Source organism: Desmodus rotundus, chromosome 10 (assembly GCF_022682495.2).
Source record: "Desmodus rotundus isolate HL8 chromosome 10, HLdesRot8A.1, whole genome shotgun sequence".
NCBI lineage: Eukaryota > Metazoa > Chordata > Mammalia > Chiroptera > Phyllostomidae > Desmodus > Desmodus rotundus.
Window position 1 is genome coordinate 89,348,744 of NC_071396.1, and position 24,856 is coordinate 89,373,599.

Genomic DNA, 24,856 nt, shown 5'->3' on the forward strand with positions numbered 1-24,856 from the left:
TTGCTTCTGTGACAATACCAAACTTGGAAGCTTTGCTCTACCACTTTTTTTTTTTACTACACACTTTGTACTTCTATATTTATTCATTGCGCTTGATTACCATTCATTGACTTGCTACTGAGGATGATTCTTTTGCCCCTGATAATTGCTTTTTTTTTTTTTTTCCTGAAATTCTTCCACCCATTTGACTCAATGCCCTTTTTTTGTGTAGCTACCTCCACACGGCTAAAAGTTCTGGCCCTCTCCTCGAGCTAGCAGTACTTAACATGGCTTCATGAATATCTTGAACCCTCATTATATCTCTGGTGAAGTAAGTAAATGCAGTGAATTATCAATTGCTGGACATTCTATTAACAGAAACTGTTTATTAAATGGCCCCTTGCACTTCTCCAGAAAATTATATGTAAAGTCCTAGTGACAGTTTATCATTGAAACAGCAACATATACATTTGGAATCTATAAAGATAAGCAACTATTTTCATGATATTTTAAATTAAAGTTGTTGTATACTAATTCTCAGTAAATTACTCTTCCATGTATGTATTTTGTGACAAACATCTTAATCTGAATATCATAACACTAAAACCCTTTATATACAAGCTCTCCTTAGAGCCATGTGTGCATTGGCAGCTTGCCTTCGATGCTTTGAGTCTCAAAAATCTTTATCTTACACCGAAACACACATTTATAAAATATGGTTGATATAAATGATGAGGAAAAGTTAAATCACGTTTCACTGAAATTCCAAAAGATGTCACTCTCAAATTTTAAACAATATACTTTCCTTTATCGTACGCCTATATTAACGTGGCTTTAATGTTTATACAGTGTCTACCTCAGGGGAAAAGAAACCAAAAATCCTTTAAGGGAAGCAGCAGGCGCGGTTAAGTTTACAGATAGCATGATGCACAGAGCTCTACTGGCTTGTTCAGGTCACTTTGGCTGAGTCACATTTCCTGTTTTCCTTTCTATGTCCTATCTCCATTCCTCACATTCCCTTTTCATTTATTTCCTCCTCTTCTCTCCTTTCATTTTAAAATATCTTTCCATTAAAATAGACACTTAAAATACAAAGGACAATGAAATATAAATGATGGAAAGATGTATTCATAGCATTTATATAAAGGTAAGAGCTTCAGAGTTCAACATAACTGGCTTCCTATGAACAAAAATGTGAACAACTATAAGGACACTTGAGTAACAAACAGCGACAAGGAAACAAATAAAATTGAGTTAAATGGTATGTTTTTTTGAAATGATAGTAAGGAGAAAATTTTAACCCAACTACAGAAAGAGTTCATTCCTTTTTGAGGACTTAACACAGGAGAAGCAAGGGGGGAAATGTCTGCATGTATTCAAATCAAGAAACAAAAAAGGTAAGATTTTGGAATAAAGTCCCTATTTAAAAGTTCAATTGGCAGTGAGTCATCCTGCACAGTCACAATGAGCCTTTGTACTTACCAAATGGCTTTTGTACAAAGATCTCACAAGGCGAAGAGTTGCAAAGAACACCTATTCTCGTTTCAGATGGATGACAACTAAATCAGAAAGAAGGGGACTAAAGTAGAGAGAGGTTTTGAATACTTCATTATTGTCTCTCAGTAACTTTTTTATAACAGTAAAAAAGAAGTGTATTTTACATATCATTAAATTCACAGATTTAAAGTGTACAATTACATGATTTTTGGAAAATGATCACATTCATATAGTATATAATCCTGACCCCTACAAAAACATAGAACTTATTCTGCCTGGTGTGGCTCAGTGGATTGAGTGTGGGCTGCAAATTAAAGCCTCACCAGTTAGATTCCCAGTCAGGGCACATGCCTGGGTTGCGGGCCAGGTCCCCAGTCGGGGGTGAGTGAGAGGCAACCACACATTGATATTTCTTCTCCCCTCTTTCTCCTTCCCTTCCCCTCTGTCTAAATGTAAATAAAATCTTTAAAAAAATATTCCTTAAAAACTACTGAAGGAAAATATATAGAACTATTTTGTTTCATCCCAGAAAGTTCTCTTGACTGGAAAGTCAGTCTACACTCCTCTTCCCAAGAGGCAATCACATTCCTCCTTTTATAAGTTAATCTGTTCTACAATTTAATTTAAATTAAATCATATAATATGTACATTCATAGTGCTGGCTTTTTTATTTATCATAGTATTTTATAATAATCTTTTTTAGAACAGTATTAGGTTTAAAGAGAAATATTGTTAAGATAATTCAGAGAATTCCTATGTATCCCACACCCAATTTCCTTTATTATTAATATTGGCATGATGAACATGTTACAACTAAAGAACCAAAACTGATATGTTATGATTAAGTAAAGTCTGCTGTTTATTAAGATATCCTTAGTTTTTACCTAAGCCCTTTTGCTGTTCTAGGATCCCATCTAGGATACCACATTCGATTTACTCATCATGTCTTCTTAGGTTTCTTTGATGTGACATTTTCTCAGACTTTCCTTGTTTTTACAACCTTGACATTTTTAAAGATTTTTGGTAGGATATTTTGTAGATTGTTCCCCATTTATAGTTCGTCTGAGGCTTTTCTCGTGATTAGACTAGAGTTATAATTTTTCATAAGGAAAGCCACAGAGGTAAAGTGCAATTTTTGTTATATCATTCAAGGGCACACATTATCAAATGGATTTATCATTGCTGACAATGGCCTTGATCATCAGTCTCAGGTGATGTTTCTTAGGTTTCTCCACTGTAAAGTTACCCTTCCCCTCTTTATCATAATAACTTAATTTTTTTCATTTTATTGCAAGCACTAGTAGTTTGTTTTATTGTATTACAGAGTAGTATTTTATCATATAATTATACTATAATTTATTTAGCCATTATAAGGTAAATGAATATTTGGGTTTTCCACCCCCCCCCATTTGGAGCTGTTATGAACACAGCTGCTTTAAACATTGCTAGACACCTTTTTATTTATTTATTTATTTTATTTTGTATGTTTTAATTCATTGATTTGAGAGACAGAGAGAGACATTGATTTGTTGTTCCACTTATTTATGCATTCATGGGTTGATTCCTGTATGTGCTCTGCTGGGGATTGAACTCACAGCCACAGTGTATTGGGACAATGCTCTAACTAACTGAGCTACCCGCGCATGCCTCTAAGTGAAATGGTTGGATCATAGGTTTAATATACTATTTCTAACTTAATGAGAAAATGCCTGACCAATGCACAAAATAGCTACACAATTTTATAATCCCATCAGCCTGATAGAAACATTCCATAAGAATGTCATAAATATATACAATTTGTATTTGTCAATTATATCTTAATAACACTAAAAAACAAATTTTCAAATGAATAATACAAAAAACATAGATACTTGCTGAAGAGAACAATTTTCCTCTCACAAATATCCAAACTGTGTGGTAGCCATGCCATGATATTCTTTCCCACAAAGAGGGAATTCATTCTGGGTATTTCTCTACCAAAGATACTTTGAAATATTAAATTAATATCTACACAGAGACATTAATAAATCTGATATAATAAATGCCAAATTTTCTGAAATCAATTGTTATACAAATATAAAGATATAAAATTTCCTTAAGAATTAGAAGCTAGAAATTAAAGGTTTTAACATTTTTTTCCTCTAGTGAGATTTGACAGCTCCTTCTTCATCTAAGTTTAAAGTACAGAATACTCTTTTTTTTTGCTATCTTACAAAATGACATTCATAATTTTTGTCACTGTACACTTAGTAAAAACACTATTTATATAAGCTAAAATTTTATAATTCTGTTTTTATGAAAATTAATGGGTCTATTTGCAAATTAATACAATTTGGAAGATGAGGATATCAAATGCTATGTTGTGTCTCAAATAATCCAGTATGTCACACTTTTATGAAATCTGTTATTGAGAGCTGTATAAACACGTCACCCATCTCATAGTTTTCTCATGTGCTATGTTTCTTGTATTTGAAGAAGAGTCTCTTATTTTGTGTCTAGGACTTTTGTTCAAGCAGTTTATTTAGGAGGTGACCCAGAGAGTAGGAATAAGGGATCAGGGACACTTAATCAAGAAGAGTGGGAAAGCCAGTGTCAGTGTGAGCCTTTGAGATGACTACTCTGGACCAGAGGGAAAGGGGTACCTGTAAAATGTGTAGAATGGCACTCCAACTTTCACTCCCTGAATGATAGGAGGTGAGAGCTTTTATATACTCACTGTTTGGAGACTACCCTGGGAGAAATACCCTTGAATTTCCAAGCTACCCTAGGGCACAGTATGAGTGGGCTCCCCCATCATAGGTCAGACCTTGAGCCAGGAAGCTCACCTGGGTGTAAGCATTTGTAGCAGGACCTAATTTAAGTTGCCAGAGGTACAAGTGAAATAAGAAGTGCAATAGCACATCTAATTCTAGGTCAACATAAATTTTGATTCAAAGGCTTGGAAAAAGAAATTAGCTGTTAAAAAATAGAAAGACAAATGGTTAAGAAAAACCAATATTAGATTATCCTAAACTAATACAATTAGAATCGTTGCACAAGAACCTCAGATTAAAATAATGAATACCTTCCTGAGAGTTCATCTGCTCCTCAGTGAGACATTGCATCTCAGGCTGTGAGGAAATTCACCCTGCCCTAGCACAGGAGATAAACTTAGTAAATTCAAATTTTGGAAAAGTAACAGGAGGCTCAGGAGGTGAGAGTTTGTAATCAGTGTGAATGGTCTACAGGTAAAAGATAAACATGAAAAAGAAAAACATACACAAGGTGAGGAAACTCTGGAGAATTCAGGTGCAAACAGTCAAGACCTTGACCGTAGGGGTTTTGACACATCTAAGAGAAAAGGAAACAGTTTGGACAGGTAGTAAAAAGTCACTGGGAGAGAGAAAGGAGAATAAAAACAGGAGAGAAGAAAGGCAGTCCAGTCCAGAGTAAGGCTAAATTGAAGTATATTGTTACACACAATATATTGTTACTAAAATTTGGGTTTTTTCCCCAAAATATATAACAGAGTATAGTATATAGATTTTAAGCAATCACTAATGACACTGATTTTATCATACAGATTTGAGACTTGAGAAAGTATGGAGACATAATCATGGCATTTTCCACTGGGTATTAAGTACAAAAGTATTCTATAAGTCTATCACATAATTAGTAAGATCTTTATGAACTTTAGGATATTTAAAATACAAAATAAATTGAGTATAAGTCACTATAAGCAATCAACAGTATATATTCATACAAACATGACACGCACAGCCATATAATTTGTGTTAGGCAGAATTTAAATTTTGTTTAGTTTAGTGATCAACAGGCTAAAATACCTTAAATTCTCTTTGGAACTAGACATTTCCTATAATATGTACAAATAATTTAATTAAAATTTAAAAGATAATGTTCACCATTACACTAAGCTATTGAGCAATGTGCTATATTAATGATAAAACATGCAAATTGTAAATAGATGTGATTTTAATTTTTTGTGTGTGTGAGTAGAATTTGGAAATTAAACCTTCTACACTAGAAGTGGTCCTAATTTCTTGTTCGATCACCATTGGCATTGACTATATTTATCAGTCCTTTGACCGTTAAACTACAGCTTGAGTATGAATTCTAACACTGGCCCTATGAGCACACGTAATTTGTTTCCATGTGGTTTGCGTCATAGCCGCTTGTCCACATCCATTTTAACTTTATGCATTCTGAATACATTCTCAGGTAAAAATTTTAATGAGTAAACATTCACATAATGAAGTATGCCTTTCTGACTGTAAACATAAATAGGGGAAAAGATGGTATCCTTGGGTAATTTAACTGTTCGTTTGTCCTGATTTCCAGTGAGTGCCAAAATTCAGAAAAATGAGCAATACTCCATTTAAGCCTTATGGAGGGCAAAACCATTTCAACATTTCACTGCCCTCTACAGGATGTAAACATAAGTCATTTGGGTGAAACTCCTTCTTGTAATCTTTTGAAAATGAAACTCTAAATCAAGGACCCAGAATTAGAACAATGGTGTACAGCAAAGGAGAGTGGAAGGAGATGCAAATGGCGTTTTCTGTAAAATTAATGTATTTGTAAAGACATACATTACCCAGTAAGATTTCCCCAAACTGAAAATAAACAGTAATAAAAATGCCACAGTATGATAAGGTGGCAATAACACATGAGAGGTTTTATGAATCGTTCAAATGAAAAAAAGAGAGAGAAAAGAACAAGAGAAAGGGAGGGAAAGTGTTCTTTAAAATGAGTGGGTGTTATTGTGTGATCTCATTTTTCTCTCCCTTTTTGTTTGTTTAATTTCACTTGATTGCTAAAATGAAAAGTGTCTGCAACATGATGGATTCATTAGAAGCATACTCAACATTATTTTTTCCTTACAAAGAAAAAAATAGTTCTGTCCTTCTAAGATCCCATCTAAAGCCTTCATTCTGCACACAGTGGGTTTTGAAAGTCATTTACATAATAGCTAACAAAAATGTGCTCAGCAAAACACCGGGCTTTCTAAACACAGGAGATAATTATGTTGGAAGAATGATACTCCATTGCCATCTCCACTTTCAAGATACATTTATTCTCCCTGTATACAGCATATAACAACCAAACACATATTAACATATATCTCATAGGTGTCCACCATTAGAGTGACAAGAAACAGAGAGTTGGGGGTGGATGGGGGCTAAGGCAAAGCAATAACCAGGAAGGAAAGAAATACTGCATTCTATTCCTGGCATATATGTACCACCTGAATGGTATTTTTCATTATCTCCTGCACTGGGAACATTCTATTATTCCACTGGGAAGTCATAGCAGAAGAGATATAATTATCAGCAGAGTAATGGGGATGCTCTTGCTAATGGCCAGCTATTCAAATATCTCAATATAATCGTCTTGCCCAATCTCTCCCCATTGCACACTCTTCTGGAGAAACTCATCATTTTTTCCACTTACTCCAGCATAATGAATTCATTTTGCATTTTCTTTGTGAGAAATTAAGAGAAATCGCAATATAATGTGTTGACATTTGAAATTCTGCACAGAAAAGTTTAGGCTGGCAATTTGGTTTAATCGCCAGCGAGCGGGGAGAGGCTGCTCATTAAATTAGTTTCCTGTGTACAGAATGTGCATTTTCTTTGTAAACCTTTGCCTTTGTACACGTATTTGAATTGTGTCCCCCCCTCTTTATAAGTTCCAGCTTTCTGAAAAGAAAAAAAAATGAGCTTGTTAGGTCAGAATTTTTGACACCAAAAATAAGCATTGAGTGAGAGATCCTTGGGAAAAGTGAAAAAATAAAGTAAGTGAGAAGCCACCTTTAAGGAAAGCCACAAAATTCTGTTTCTGTTTCTGAGATAGTAAACCACTCATTTTGGCCATTCTCAGGAAAGATTTTTTTCTCCTTATTAAACTGGCCCTATTTTCTTCATTTGCTCAAAAATAGGGTTTGAGTAACCATTTACATATTTTCTACTTCTGATTTTTCTTTTTAGACATTCAACTCATGTTCTCTAATAAAACTTATAAACTGCTAATAAAACATCCACTTTCCCTAGGAAATTCCAGTTATCTGGGCAGGTGATAACATAAACAAGTCATAAAAAAAACTGCTATTGGAATTATTAAATTAAAAGACAGTTTAGTTTTCCTTGCATCCTATTTTAGAACCTTATCTAAGTTCTATCATTTGTGGGGTGGGAGGTAAGGCTAGGTGTGAAATCTGTGTCATGAGTTGGGGGGAAGCAAGAAGATGAGAAAATAGGGTACTTCATGTTGATTATTTTCCTATCACGTCTCATAGTCTTGCTTTTATTTGGTCTCTAAAATATCTTCATATCCACACTAATATTGTGTCACTGTAGCACCCTAATATTTTTTAAAAGACACACATTTGGGCAACTATATTCAGAGAGAGTCCCTATTCCTCTCATTCTCTCCAGTCCTTTCTGAACAGCACATGGATTAGAACTGCTGCATCCTACCCTGAGCTCCCTGGAGGCTGCTGGGAAGGAATATAAGGGAAAGAAAGACAACATGGCCTCCACTTCAGCAAGGACAAGGAAAGTCAACCTTAGAATTGAACATGCAACCAGCAGAATTACTCTGGAGTCTGTGAGAGCAAAAATCCCACCACAGACTCAGTATTCATCACCATCCAATCTATCCCTGCTCTTCATCTTGTAGGAAATAGCTAGGTACCCTCTACTTCATGTGCTATTCTTGACTGCTAAGGCTATGCCTCACCTCTCAAAGTCCTTTAAAATTAGTCTAAAATTTACATTCTCATTTCGATTACAATTCTCTTCCAGTCTTTTTATTTTAATGTTCCATCGAATGCCATTATTCTTCACTTCTTCTTACTCTGCATATTATCATCAATAATAAAATCCACTGCTATTACTTCAACTGTCAAATAGTTCTACCACCATACTTATTATAATATGGAATTTGTCACTTTATTTGGAAGATGGTCTGTAGGTCTAAAATATGGAGTTTTCTTTAAGAAAGATGGTTATATCTTTCATAATAAAGACCTTACATAAAAGCATAGTGTCTTAATTTATGTTTTTGAATATCTCCCATAAGCTTAAGGGAACCAAAAAATAAATGTAAAGGGAAAGGAGCCCACAAAACTCCCATGGTGTGACAGTGAAATTGCTCTGTGTGTGTGTTATGAATAACAACTGATTGTCATCCATTGGGGTTTTCAAATTCTAACCCATAACTTGTTTTTCATTATTCACAGAGAAGCTAAAGAAAACAGGAAGTATGTGAGTAACTGCAAAGGAATATGCTTGAGAACGTGCTCATCAAAAAGGAATATCTGGTTCATCGTCTGAAAGGATGTGTGTTATTACAGCAAGAACACTTAGTCACAAATCAGAAGGCCACTTACTAGTCTTAAATCTGGTCCTTGCTAACTAGCTATGTGACCTTAGGGCTACAAATTATAAGGCTTCCAATTCATCCATAAAATGAGGAGGTTAGATTTGATTTTGCATAATACCACTTCCAATTTGAAGTGATTCTAATTACATTATTTGGACTTAAAGTCTCTTTCTGAAAACCAGGCTATCAATGGACAGTAGACATAAATTATTATCCTTAGTAATTTAATTTTAAATGACTCACTTTAAAGAAGTTTCTGATAGCAGGTAAAATGAAGTTGTGTAATTACTTAGGAGAAAGTTCAGTGGAGAAATATAGCACATGGGATCAAGCAATCCATCATTAGGGATGGATTGAATGTCTACTGCTTTAAATATTATGAAAGGTAAAATAAGTTTTACAATGTTGGAAATATTTTTCCTTTTCTTTAGTTGTTTCCTCTTTTCTGTTTTCTTTTAGTTGTTTTCTTTAGTTGTTTAGTTGTTTCATAGGGGTGAAGTATAGCTTTTTATAAAAATATGACGCAATGAAGTGGCAAACAGTATAGTTCCATAGAATAGTATCATAGAACTTCAGATGAATTAAATGAAGCAGTCTTATGAGAACAAGTGGGGTCTGATGAAAGTGTTAGGCTGATTGGTGGTACCAAAATAAACATAAAGGAATGCTCCATTCAGGCAGGGATAAGACGCTGTGTTCTTGACTTGACTAAGAGGTAATAGGCAGGTTCTCTGACACCTGTGCTCAGGGATCATGGGTATGTGAATAATAAGCCCTAGACACATCTGAGAACCTAAAATAGTTCCAACATACTTTGGGAGAATTGGTGATAATGGATATCAAAATGTCCTAAATTGATAGTTCACCAAAAGAGAGGATCTATCAAGACATCCAAAGCAGTAGACTTCCTTTTCTTAAACACTATTATGAAGCTGTTCTTTGGCATGACATAGAATATACTTCCTTTAATTTACAAATATGGATTCCTGACCAGGGCAATTACAGAGAGGGCAATTAACATGTGGTTTCTTATAATTTCCCAGATTACAGTTGTACTATAATAATTTCATAGGTATTCATTTTCCCAACTTTGTTTCTTATGATGAAAACATGGGTTGATGTTATTTTAAATAGGTGCATGTGAAGAAAAAAAATAAACATTTCTATCCAAATCTTTGAACTTTTAAGTAAAAAAATAAATAGGTGCAAAAGCCATGTTTGCTTCTATAGAAGAAAGGAGGAGGGAATTTCCAAATAATATCCTGTGCCCCTTTAGGATTCTTGATAAATTTATGCCTGTTGTCCTCAAACTTCTTGCTCATGTACAACTAAGAAATGTTTACCTATTTACTCTCCCCTGTACTTTTAAATTACATTAAAAGTTTTCATCATAAGCTCATACTTATGATACAGGGTATAAAATAATTATAAATGTTTACATTCCAATATAAAAGTGTTAAATCATATTAAACCTATCTCATGCAATCAAAATACTATGATTTGAAAGCCTCCATCATTATAAAAACAGTAGATGACATGAATTTTTTTTAACAGTATTAACATTTTCACTTTCTTTTTTCTCTCTGAACTTATATTTCTATTCTAGGTTCCCAACAGAATTTTATCATTTAATATATTTTGATGCTTGAAAGTATTTTATTGATTATCCTATCATCTTTCTCTGCAACCAAATTATGTTTACAAAATATAATTTAATATTTTATTTCTGTCTATGAAATGCTAAGTAGAAATTAAAATTTCTTCCCAACTGAGTTATTATTATAATTATCACTAATACACAGTTGATCAAAATAATACAAAAAGTTCATTATGATAAATGATATTAAACATAAAAAGTAAAAGTTCAGTGGAAATACATATTTTGATGAACTAGATGGATCTGGATATTTTTCTCATTAGTTTATGACTTTATGGGTGACTATTACTCATTGCTACCATGAAACAGTACTTGTCATCAATTTTTCTTATTGTCACATTTTGAAAAGTTTTGAGTACTATTTAACCTAATGGGCAATGTAGGACTTACATGCATAGAACAATCAATAGCAAAACAATCAGCCCACTTAACACCATCTTCTTGTTAGAAAAAATAAATAACTTTATTTTTAAATTTAAATGAAAATGTTCATATATCTCAACCTTACAGCATCTCACTCTGAATTTTCATTGAGATAAATATATAGTTAGATAGATAATTAGTTGGATAAAAGATAAAGTCACAAATTCCTGACATGAGATTTTGGTCTGGATGAGATGAAGCACCTATGCCTTCAATTCTTTACTTAAACTCTCTTTGTTTTATGCTCATAGGACCCTCCTTTAGCAGCAGTGCTCTCTTTCAGAGCACTTTGGGGATGGAAAAGTCAAAGTCATTAAGTTAAAACTGTCATCACACCACCTATGCTACAATATCTAGAAATTTTTAAGTTTTACGTAATAAAGCACAGAGAGATGCAGATTTTTTTCATGGTGAAAAACAGCTGACAGACAGGAAAACTGTCCTTGGATACTTTCTTGGGAAGGGATACTTTAAAATAAGAACACATATGTATCAGGTTGAGGATCTGAAAATATATTCTTTCCCTGAAATTATTGATGCCCAATAATCCTAGGAAAGACTTTGTGTATTCCCACAAAGGCACTCTCTAGGATAAATCTGCTGTAGTAAAGAAGACCCCGCCCCTACTCCCCCAAAATAGATTTTACCTTTACAATGATAGTCTTTGTTTCCTCATCTTAGCTTGGGTACATCTCTCATTAATAACCCCAACAATAGACCATGTGCTCTAGATCTATTGTATAGTTCAATCATTTCAATTCTTCCAACCTGTGAATTGTGTATTCTTATTTATAATTTATAGCTATGTAAAACTAAGGCTTGAAGTGGTTGAGGAAGTTGTTAATGATTTCATCAGAAAGAAAAGACACTGTGAAATGCAAACAAATCTGCCTACCTCCAACAATATGCACCCCAAGTCCTCTGCCACTCTAATCAGTAAAGAATTTCTGCTTTGTGATTTTTTGAGGAATCTATAGCTCTAATACACTAGGAGCCTAAAATAGTAACTTAGAGTTCTTAGTGACATGGACTTTTAGCCTGAAAATAGAGCAAACACTTACTAAAGATCAGTGAAACCAAGAGTTGGTTTTTTGAAAGGTTCAAAGAGATTGGCAAACCTTTAATCAAACTCATTAAGAAAGAGGACCCAAATAAATAACATCAGAAATAAAGGGGGAGAAGTAACAACTGACATCACCAAAATACAAAGGATTGTAAGAAAATATTATGAGCAACTATATGCCAACAAATGGACAATCTGGAAGAAATGGATAAATGCCCAGAAAATACAATCTTCCAAAAGTGAATCGGGAAAATCAGAAAATCTAAATAGACTGATTACAAACTAATCCAGGTGGCAATCAAAAAACTCCCAACAAGCAAAAGTTCAAACATTTAAGGAAGAACTAACACCTAACCTTCTCAAAGGATTCCAAAAAGATTCAAGAGGAGGGAAATATCCCATGCTCATTTTACAAGGCCAGGATTATCCTAATGGGCCAAACTAACAGTATTCACCTTAAGATCAAGAACAAGACAGGGATGTCTGCTTTCACTTCTCTTGTGTGTGTGTGTATGGCCTAAAACACATATGTATTTATCTTTAGCTTGGGGAGTTGTTTCCCTGCTTAGCTCTTAGTCTCAATCCATCTGAAAGAGGCCACCATTAAACTTTATGACTTTGAGAGCACAATGAAGGACTTCCACATTTGGGGGAAATGAACAGAATGATTATGATTTGAGCTTTGAGGTCAGCTAGATATGGGTTCAAATTCTAGTTTGGCTACATATTTGTGCAGATTTAAACTAGTAATACATTTTTATTATATTTTGGAAAATAGCATTAATAATGTCTTCCTCATTAAATTGTTTTAGGAATAAAAAGAAAGTACTTGGCACACTGCAGAGCATAAATGCACAATATGGTGATTATTAGTATTGCTACATATTACCAATATGTGGTAATACTAATTATTGAAAGCAGTCTATAGATTCAACACATTTCCTATCAAGACACCAGTGGCATATTTCACAGAACTAGAACAAGTATTCCAAAAATGTATATGGAACCACAAAAGACCCCAAATAGCCTTGGCAATCTCAAGAAAGAACAAAGTTGGAGGAATCATGCTACTTATACCAAACTATACTACAAGGCCATAGTAATCAAAACAGCATGGTATTGGCATAAAAAATAGACATATAGATCAATGAACAGAATAGAGAGCCCAGAAATAAACTCACATCTTTATGGTTAGTTATATTTTACAAAGGAGGCAAGAACATACTTGGGGTAAAGACAGCCTATTCAATAAATGGTGTTCAGAATATTGGACAGATATGCACAAAAAAATGAAACTAGACCACCTCCATACAACACACATAAGAATAAACTCAAAATGAATAAAAGACTTAATTGTCAGACTTGAAAACATAAAAATCTTAGAAGAAAATATGGGCAGTAAAATCTCAAACATTTTTCATAGCAGTATTTTTTTCTGATATATCTCCTTGGGTAAAAGGAATAAAAGAAAAAAGGAAACACATGTAACTATATCAAACTAAAAAGGTTTTGCATAGCAAAGGAGACCATCAATAATGAAGAGACTACTGACTGAATGGTAGAACATATTTGCCAACCATATACCTGAGAAAGGGTTAATGTTTAAAATTGATGCACTTGATAAGGGGTTAATGTTTAAAATTAATAACTTATAAAACTCAACACCAAAAAAACCCCAATTCAATTAAAAAAATGGGCAAAGGACCTGAATAGAGACTTATTTAAAGAGGACATACAGATGGCCAATAGACATATGAAAAGATGCTCAGTGTCACTAATCATCAAAGAAATGCAATTTCAAACCACAATGAGCTATTACTTTATACCCTTCAGAATAGCTACCATCACTAAATCAACAAACAACAAGTGTTGGCGAAGATGTGGAGAAAATGGAACCCTTGTGTACCATTGATGGGAATGTATTCCGGTATAGTCACTGCGGGAAACAATATGGTGTTTCCTTAAAAAATTAAAAATGGGACTGCCATGATTCCACTTCTGAGACTATAACCGAAAAAACTCAAAGCACTAATTCAAATAAAGATATGGCTGTCTATGTTCATTGCAGTGTTATTTACAATAGCCAAGATTTGGAAGCAACTCAAGTGCCCATCAGTGGATGAGTTGATAAAAGAGCTATGGTACATTTACACAGTGGAATACTACTTGGCTGTAAAAAGAAGGACATCTTAGCTTTCGCAACAGCATGGATGGACCTGGAGAATACTATGCTAAGTGAAATAAGGCAGTCATAGAAAAATGTGTTTCATATGATTTCATGTATATGTGGAATATAATGAACAGAATAAACCAACAAAATAGAAACAGACTCATACAGAGAACAGACTCGCAGCTGTCAGAGGAAAGGGATGTTAGGGGCTGGGTGAAAATGGTGAAAGGATTAAGCAAAACAAAACAAAACAAAACAAAACAAAATCCCTCATAATGATTACCAGAAGGAAATGAGAGGCAGGGGAGGTAGAAGAGAGTAAAGGGGGAATAAGTGGTGATGAAAGGAGACTTGACTTTGTGTGGTGAACACACAATACAATATACAGATGGTATATTTTAGAACTGCACACTTGAAACCTATGTAATTTGATTAACCGATATAACTCCAACAAATTCAATACAAATTTAAAAGTAAATTGATATATATTTACACAGCAAAATGAAAAAAGGAAAATGTTAGCTCCTCTATCTGGTGATTCTCATTCAAGTTGGCCATCCAATTTTGAGTAACATTAACCTTTTTTACTTTAGGGAGTTAAAAAGTAGTCATGGTGTGCACAAATTTCTTCCATGTGGCCCTCTGCAGTTATGCTAGTCAATACAATTTTTTTCAAGTGGAATTTTAAGATTTATTACCATATAATTTCCAACACCCTTGATTTCTTAGGATAGTAAAGAATTGGCTGCTGGAAAATTCTCCCAATTATTTATGGGGCTGTGTGTATAAGTGTGTTGATGGGATTTGGGAAGTGAGGTAGGAAAGACAACATTTGTTTAATTTCTCCTCTTACATTTTGCCTTGAGAGATTCTCATAATGAAGCAGTCGGTTCGGTGCTCTGCTCTCTTCAGAAAGAATGACATACTAATTGTCACTTCGAAGCCTGACATTAGACTTGTCTTATACCATTAATTTTTAAACCATCTTCCAATTCATTTCAGGGAGGAATTAATAGTCAACTGCATTTGGTTTATTAAAATAGAAAAATACTTCTAAAAATTAGAAAATAAAATGAAAGAAAAATGGAACTTTAAGTGGTCAAAAATCAAAATGCTCACTTCTAGTGAATTACTTGTCAGTAAAAAGTAAAAGGACCATTGTGCCTAGCTTGCTGTAAAACAGAAAAATAATATCATAGAGCTCAAAAATTTTTGTTTTTATTTTTAGACGAACACTGTCAGCATACTGCTGACACATAAAAAATGGAATCGTTCCAAACACAACACACAACACACACACACACACACACAGTGGATGCCTTCTGTCTTGTTCCAGAATCAAAAGCAACCTAAACTTTTAGTATCTATTGCTAACAAATTCTATTTAAAGTTCTAGCAGAGTTGTAAACTTAATTACTACATGTAATTTTCCAAATATAAATGTAAGCACATTTAAAGAACAGATGAATAAAAAATCAAATCTTATCATATGAAAACTTCTTTGCCGCTATTCTGACATTCCTCACAATTTCCTCTTCTTGCTATCCTTAAAATGTTGTTCCCCATCTTGTTGTTCCCCAAACCAAGCAGAAAGTTCTTGGGTATTCAAAGCACACCCACCCTCAACTTACGTTCTTTTTCTCTCCCAGCCCTTTCTGATCTTTGAGTTCAAAGAACACTATCCTTCTCCCTCACTATTGTGGCCCCTCACGTGTGGCATGACTTGACACTTGTTTTATATGGAATATGCTGTGCAAAACACAAGTGCTATGAAGCAGGTACTAGTAAGACGTAGGCTAGAGATATAAAGAGAGTTATATATGGCCATAACAATTAGACATTTTGCAGGCAGGATTCATTTCATAAATTTCAGACAACAAAGGTTGTTTTCCAAATTGATGACTAAGAAACCATAAGGTCATGGAATTAGGGGTTTGAAAATGTTCATTCTATTTTTAGCTCTGGTACTATGTTTGGTCTTAGTAAAATTAAATTGTGAGCCTCAAGATCCTTAGTTGAAAATATTGTCCAATGATCTTTAAGTCCTCTTCCATTTCTTGGTATTGCCTTTACTACAACCAGCGGAGTAGTAACCATTTACTTACATTGGGTAAAAGTGAGGCAATATGCAGACTGAAATGAGAACAATATATCATTTACCTCTTATAACATTACTTTGAAGAATTATTGAGTTCAAAGGTGAGAATTTGGTACGGTATTTATCTATGTGGCATGACTCGGAGAATTAGAACTGGAATGCGAAGTGAGGCTTGTCTTCTGGCCTCTCTCTCATGACTTCCTCCCGCCCTGACCTACGGTTCCTCGAGAAACAGGCATTCAGAAAATGGAAAAAAGGTTGGAGATCCTGGAAGGTCCACAGAGGAATAGAAATTGAATGGTACCTCATTGATAAGTCATGTCTTTGGCAAGGGTGCAAAGCAGGGGGAAACCAGATTGAGTAATGGCTAGCTCTCAGGAATAAGCCTGACATTTGTGAGTGCAAATTTAAAGTGCGCAACAGGGAGAAGAAACACATAAACTGACATAATTTTCAAAAACAATATAAAATCCTGCCCCTACCTTTTGTTTTTCTTTTCTTCTTGTCTTTTCTTATTCAGTAAACTTGCAGTGAATAATGCCATAGTATCCTTCTCCACACCTAACATTATTCAGGGTCTGGCAGAAGTAAGGCCTGCTTGAGTGTGGTTGGTAGGTTAATAATATGGGTGTAATAATTTATAGTTTTAATTTGAACATTTCATCTAAAACACATGGTGTGCTTGAGTGTGATATTTGTTACGTTACAGAATCACATGCTTATGACTTTGTAATAAAATATTTTGTAATAAAAAGGGGTGTTATTTGTGCTGGACCCTGTATAAACTGTTGACCCTAAAGCAGGGCTTAGGGGCACTAACCCCCAACACAGTAAAAAATTTACCTATAATGTTTGACTCTCCCAAAACTTAACCACTGCCCTGACCACATTGGTTGGGCATCAGTTGATTGGGCTTCATTCTGCAAAGCAAAAAGTTGCTGCTTCAATTCCTGGTCAGGACAAATGTGTGGGTTGCAGGTTCAGCCCTTGGTCAGGACACATATGAGCAACCACCAATCAATATTTGTCTCCCTCTCTTTCCCCCCCGCTTTCCCCTCTCTCATATAAGTAAGTAAGTAAGTAAGTAAGTAAATAAATCTTAAAAACTTAACTACTAATAGTCTACTTTTGACTACAAGTCTTACTGAAAGATTACAATGGATTAATGTGTATTTGGTATGTTATATATATAATATACTGTATTCTTACAGTAAAGTAAGGTAGAGAAAGAAAATTGCAAGAAAACATATTTACTATAATATATTGAAAAATGTGCATTTAAGGTGGACACAAGCAGTTCAAACCTGGGTTGTTTAAAAGTCAACGGTTCATTAGCACTTACAACAAAAGTTGGTGCAATATTTAGAAAACCAAGAGATGGCATAGAGAGAAATACAGAGAGAAAAAGATATAGCTGAAGAGAATGTTGAAGCAAGTCTTGGGCGTCATGTAGTCTAATCTTGCTCAGAGAATGTTATCTTCGTGATCTGCAAGGTTTCATCAAAAAAAGAAAACTAAAAATAAAAAGTGTGGGTTAAGTGAGTGGGATATATGGCTTTAAAAAAAAAAAAAGAAAGAAAACTACCGAGAGCTTAAATGTTTAGAACATTTTCTCTGCCACAAGATCTGAAAGAATAAATTACATCAAGAGCTGTTTTAGTGTTTTCTTTATTTGCAGGGAGTGCGTGTGGATTGATTTGGAGTGAACTGTATTTAAAAGCCTTGGCATTCTTGGAAATGGAAGAGTTCTATTGCACTATTCTCCTCCTCCTCCTCCTCCTTGCCACAGTACAAAGCAGTACGTTTTATACAATCTGACTTCTCAACTCCTGTCTTCTTATTTTTCTCAATAAAACAGGACAGCCATCAATTCTGCTCTTGCTCCATATGACCCTCCTGCCATCCCCGGATTTCCTGGATTTTCAGGCTTTTTTCTACTCAGAGAGTTTAAACATATGGGGGCGGGGCTGAGGAATGTGGATGCCAAGAGTGAGAAGCTGTTAAGTCCCGCAGCATAGTTCATTGTTCACCGTGCATTTTTAGTTCATGCCAATAACATGATTTGCTAGGGACACAGCTACCGTGACTCTGAAGTACACATGACAGTGTTTGTTTTAGTACATACACATCAGGCACTCCAAAGAGCTACCAATGACAGAATAAAACATTTGTTGCATTCAAACTGAAGCAACATTCCATTGGATTGTGGAAGCCTCCGACTGAATTTTAAGAACACCATAGCAAATAAGTTTGCCAGCAGAAGGGGCATAGAAAGGAGGGAGGAGGAGACTGCATGCACACCTAGATGCCCACTCAACACTTCAGGCAAGGGCTCCACAGGGCAGTTCTCAGAGACAGCTTGTACTGTTAGTAGGTACCGTGTATTAAGGGCCAACTCATGAGGCTGCGGTAGGCAACATTTCTAGAAAGCTCTCTGCAAATAGGGAGCTGCATCCTCAAACCACTCAGTTGATTCCGCCACATGTTTCAGGAAGACAACTTTCCTAAATTACACTTTGGACTTCCCCTGACCAAATCTATTCTACCGGCATCCACCCTTTATTCTTTTCTTTTCAAACTTTCTGTTACATTTGTGGAAGTGTCAGTCTTCCCACCTCTTATGCCCTAGATCCTAACCTTATATTTATAGTAGTTTTTGCTCCTTTGAAAGACAAAGTGTAATCTTTTTTCATCCCATGTTTCTCTCTCTCTACCAGACCACTCATACACAATGTTCTAGCCCTCTAACATCTGTGTACCCAGGAATCCACGTGACTATTGAGCACTCCAAGTGTTAGTATGGACTGAAAGGCACTATGGAAATATACAACAGATTTCAAAGACTTAGTACCAAACAAACTAAATAATGTAAAAAATTTCATTCACAATCATTTTATATGGTTACTTTTTTAAATAAGAATGTTTTCAAAATATTGGGTTCATTCAACATAATATTAAAATAAATTTCACTGGTTTCTTTTACTTTTTTTGAAGTGATTATTATTATATTTAAAATTGTCTTTGTGCCTCTTTATTTTTTTTTGTTGTTGTTTACATTTTGGTCAGTTATTTTTTGCTTTTGGTGGAGAATATTCTCCAACAGCTTCCTAAGAAAACATTCAGAACATGTTTTCTGAGTTTTTATGTCTAGCCATGTGCTTATATGTTGGGCATTTGTCCTAGTCTTTATACCGCCCCCCCCCATCTAAATAATTTATCCAAGGGATGACCTCTGTTCCCTTGGCCTTAAAAACAGTGTACATGCTAAGTACTTCTAAAATTCAAAGTTTTGGCCATAACTCTTCACAAAATTTAAGACTACTCTATCCAGTTTCTCATTGGACATACCAATTACTTGATATATATAACATTTATAGACATTTTAACTATAGCTATAATCCTTGTTGCACATGAGCCCACTTATATAAATGCACAGATACCTGTTTGCCTTGGTCTTCTCACTCAGCAAATGATACTGCATAATACTTAGTTTCTCCAGATGAACACCTAAGAGTCATCCTTGATCATTGTCTACAGACCATCTAACTGCATGTCCTGAATTTTCTGTTTCTAAATTTTTGTCCAACCTGACAGTTAATCTCCTTTTCTAGTGGAATCAATTTTCCTCAAGCTTCCACAATTGTGTTCCAGGACTATGTCTTAACTGGACTTTTAATTTTCACTCTTATTCCATTCCAATCCATTCCCTGCAACTATGAAAGAGAGTAATTCATTTAAAAATAATCTTATTGTAAATACTTCAAGCTGTGCTCAAAATTCAGTACAATTGCATGGATATGAGTGCTATAAGTCCTAATGGTACGTCATCATCCAGCCTCTCCAACCCTTTCTCATACCACTCCCTGCCTTGCACACTCTGCTCCAGCTCCAGCTGGAAGTCAGTCATTGCTTAGCCTTTTCTCACAATTACCAATCACTCTCCTGCCTCTGAGTTTTTACTCTTCCTGCTCTCTAAGCTCTGCCATAGATCTCTGCATGACTGGCTATTTTAAATCCATGGGTTCCCTCGGGTACATATTACCCACTGAGAGAGGCTTCCCTCCACTCACTACCCCCAGTCGAAGCTATCTCCCACTACTGTAACACCATTTCTTTGTTTTCTATCATAGAGCTCTGTTTTTCTTTTTTCAGTGCATGTGCATTTTATTTTATGTACTTGTTTATTGCATGAATACTTATTGCACAACATAAAGTGGCAAAGACCATACTGTCTTGTAGACCATTGTCCCCTGGTCCATAGACAATGTCGGATACATGAAAGTTGTTCAATAAATATGAGCTGAATCAGTAAGTGAACACTATGTGCTCCTATGAGCTTACTTCATCACATAAATTCAAGTTTTGTAACCATTGGCTAACTGTGTCAGGTGTCATCATATTATAAAGCTTTTCTTAAATAGTAGAAAACAGGGAAAATAATAAATTTGCATTTATTATCAGTATATTCAGAGAAATAGAGAAAGTCTGTACAGAGAGATAAGTTTAGAAATCTAGACTATCAAAAATAATGTTTTTTTACTGTGAAAATTTAGTTTTTCCAAAAATAGAATGACAAATAGAGTATCATAGGCAATTACTATTTATCCTTTAAGCCATCAAATGAGATGTGGAGGTGAATATGGGTATCCCGTTTTCCCTATACCAATATAGAAACCTCTCATACTATGATTATCAGCCTTGTATTTCTGCACTTTTTGCCCAATGGTTAAAAAACAAACAAAACAACAACAATAACAAACACCCAAAGAAACAATAGAAATAGAATGAAAGAGAATCAAATGCTTGTTAATCAAGTACTCTTTAGAGATTCCATTTTTGAGAATGGAAGAATTGGCTAGACAGAATAAAAAGAGGAGAAAGAAAGGATCTTTGGTGGCATGTAAAAGCTGTGTCTCATAGCTTCAACTCATGTCAAAGACAAGAAAATAACTGATCAAGAATAAGTTAGAGATCTAAAATGGGTGTGTGCTTAACTTATTTAAATGTCAGTTTTGCTTGATGGCGCGGTCCATTAAGAAATAGAAATTGGAAATTTGCAATACTATATCATAAATTCTGTGAAATAGGTCTATTTTTATACGAAAATTTCAAAGAGCTAGTTTTATTCAGAAGTCGAACTTTTCTGTAGCTAATTTAAAAGAATCACTGATCTCAATGAATTGCTAAAATGTTAGTACAGCTATTGCTAAAATGGGTAAAATGTCTCAAACTACAGAATTCGCTGTTTGAGCCTAATTCTAAACTCTTTTAAAAATGTTCTTTCTTCCCTCTAAGTTGAAAATTGAATGGAGGTGGGTGGAGAAAGACATGCCAGGAAATGAGATTCTGATTTTGCAAACTTCTTTAAGAATTGTGATTTGGTTCCTCAGAAAAATCAGCACAAACGAGGTAATTTCTTTAAAATAAAAGTTATGTGGCTGCAATTTGCATTCCATTAATCTGGTTTTTAAAAGTTTCCTTTTTCCCCTCTTTCCTAACTGTCACATCACACTATCATGTTAAAAAAAATGTAATTTCTTGCTAAGTACTTCAGAACTTTAGAATTAGGAGGAAGATGAGAGTTACTCCGAGTCAAACACTCTCATTTCCCACATGTGAACCGAGAGGCCAGAGCCGCTGTCCATGGACTGCAGGGACTCCACTCACATAATGGCAGTGACAATTCTAACTGGGGATTATGTCAGGAAGTGACCTCAGGGGTCATAAAGGTGTCATTAATGAGTCCAGCGGGAGAGCTCTGAGACAACAGAGAGTGCATGCCAATATCTATGAGCTGACCAGTGAGCAATACATTACCTGCGTTAGAAATTGGGTACCCACCTTTAAGACATGTGATAATATACCATATTGGATTTCTCCTTTAGTCCCTTTGGTACTTATACTGAGAATCAATAGAGATACTCTGAATTAAACCCCTGTCCAATTATTTATTTACATTTCCTTTAATGCCAACTTATTTTGGCTAAGAGAAAAATATAGATTTATAGCCTGTACTAAAATAAGAAGCTTAATGATATTAATGAACAGATATATTCCTTTGGTTTGGGAACTTATTTTTTTTTCACAAGGTATATTATTCTTTTTATTATATAATTCATTATTATTTAAAGGCACATAAATGGTAACTAAAATTACTTTAGTTCTATGTTACTCAACCTAAGAATATATTTTAAAATATTGCTTTTCAAAATATTCCCAAATCTGAAGCATTTTTGCTTTTCTCCTCCAAGACCTTCCTGCCTGTCATTTCGGGCTACCCATTTTCATGGCTCTCAGAAGACAATTTTTATTGCCTCCCATTAACTGATCTCAGCTTCAGTCTGATCAATCCGTTTCTTGCACCGCCTTCCCATGGGTGTATTATCAATCCTAAGCCATACTTTGCACCGTCCAATGACTTAGAGCAGCGATTCTCAACCAATGCGCTGCAAGAGGCACACTGGTATGCCCCAAGAATTTTTAAAACATGCAATACCTGACTATGTAGTTAGCGGCACTGACCTTTCTTTTAGATTGTCAAATACGAAGAAAAGTGACAACAGCCAACACAGTCATTGCTGTCTGGTGTGAATGAATCAAAATTATACTCATTTATTTTTGTCAAATCAGCAAAAAGCACATTTTTTGGTGTGCTGTAGAACCGTAGTAGTTACTTTACGTGTGCCATGGCATGAAAAGGGTTGAGAATCACTCACTTGGAGAACTACCTTGGTGGTCACCGGCAAGCCTCCTTCTTTAGAAGTCTAATCCCTTCACCCATTCCTGGAGAAACCTGTGCTGCTCTCTGGGTGACTGCATCCTCCTGCTAGTTTTTCCAGAATGGTCTTCACACCCATCTCTATCACAGCATTGAGCACTCCTGTTTTGTTTTTAAGAATTCCTAAAGTCAAGAAACATGCCTTCTACTCTCCATGTACTTTCCATATAGTCTAGTCTATTTTTAGGCATCTGGTCAAAGTTGAGTAGCAGAAACCAATCGATTTTTAAACTGAAAATCTTAGGGCTGGGACTGATTCAGAGGAGGAGCATGCACATCTCACCCTTTTTATAGTGGAGGCCTGGCAGGCAGGCTGACTGGATCAAGCTGCCGCTGTGAGTGCACACTTGGGATTCGGCTCGAGTCTCCTGAGTGCTAGGACAACACTTCACTCTCTACTGCCTCACTTACAATACCTAGGGATCATTAGCAACAGAAGAAAGAGTAACGGTGCCTTGAAGAGTGGATGCCCATTCTTGTCTGATACCAGACACCCAGGCCAGGTGTCCAGAATGTCAGCTCTTAACTCCTTCAAAAGAATGCCACCTGAAATAAAGCAACAGTCAGCGAGGAAAGCTGTCAAGTCCCAATTTGTAGTTCCAAGGGAAGATCACAGAAAAAAATAGACTCCAGATTCAACTTGTCTTTATTTCAACTCCTCAAGGGCTCAGCACTAGCTAACTGCTGGAATTCTACACAAGCATGTGGACCAGCTTCAGGCTTGCTTCTCCTCCTGCCTGGTTACCCAATTAGTTCCTTGTTAACCACACACCTGCAGTGCCTTTCCCCTCAGGCTCTGCTCCCCTCTGTGTAGCTTTTAACCCCTTCTGCACACATTGTTTAAAACACAATTAAGGTGTCCCCATGGATGCCTGGCAGAATCATTGGTGCCCCCTTGGTTGCCAAAGTAATTAGCTTGCAGGGATATCTCATCTAATATAACTGCAAAATCAGGAATAGAGCAAACTCCCCTGCCTGTGAGAGCTGCCGGGGCCCTGGGAATGCAGACACTATTCGTCCAGGTAATCAGGTAACACAGCAACACAGAATGGCAGAAGCAAGACACCCAGAGACTGCAGTCAAAGGAAAGAGAGGAAATCCCTATTGTTATCAAACCTAAACCCTGGAAAGAAACCCCCCTGGGAAGCGAAAAGGAGAATGGTGTGTCAATGGAAGACACCTTGGCATTCTGCTGATGACTTTTTCACAGCGGCTTGTGCCTTAGTGATCTCCCAGGCCTGGGTCTGCAGGAGGAAAGTGGAGACTGTGCTCTCAGGAAGTGAACCGAGTGTGTGGGCACCAGGCACTTCTAGGCGTGTCAATCGGTCCTCAAAGCATGTGTGTGCTCACAGGCAGAATCTGACTGAAAAGTGGGAATTCATTAACATTAGCTCTCTTTTTTGCAGATCTTCCCAAAGATAAAATGACATTGGGTAACCTTCCTTAGTGACACTTTCCATAGTCTGAAATTCTTCACCTCCAAGAAGTGCATTTCTTCCCATCTTCATTATTAAAGAAGAAAAACAGAAATTGAAACTATAAAAGGCCAAATAATTAGGTTTAAAAAAAAAGTCCAGCTTACTGAAGACCAATAAATTGTATGATGAAATCTATTTACTTTAAATAAGAAAAACTTGCAAATATATATTCAGAGTCGTGCAGCAACCATAACTAGCGGGGGGGGGGGAATGGAAGAAGAGAAGAGACAGAAAACATGCAAAAGTCTCATCACTCTTCAAAAAGGAGAAAAAGGTGGATTTTGGAAATTATGGATCAAAGGCTTGGTGTTAATAACTGGCAAATGTATC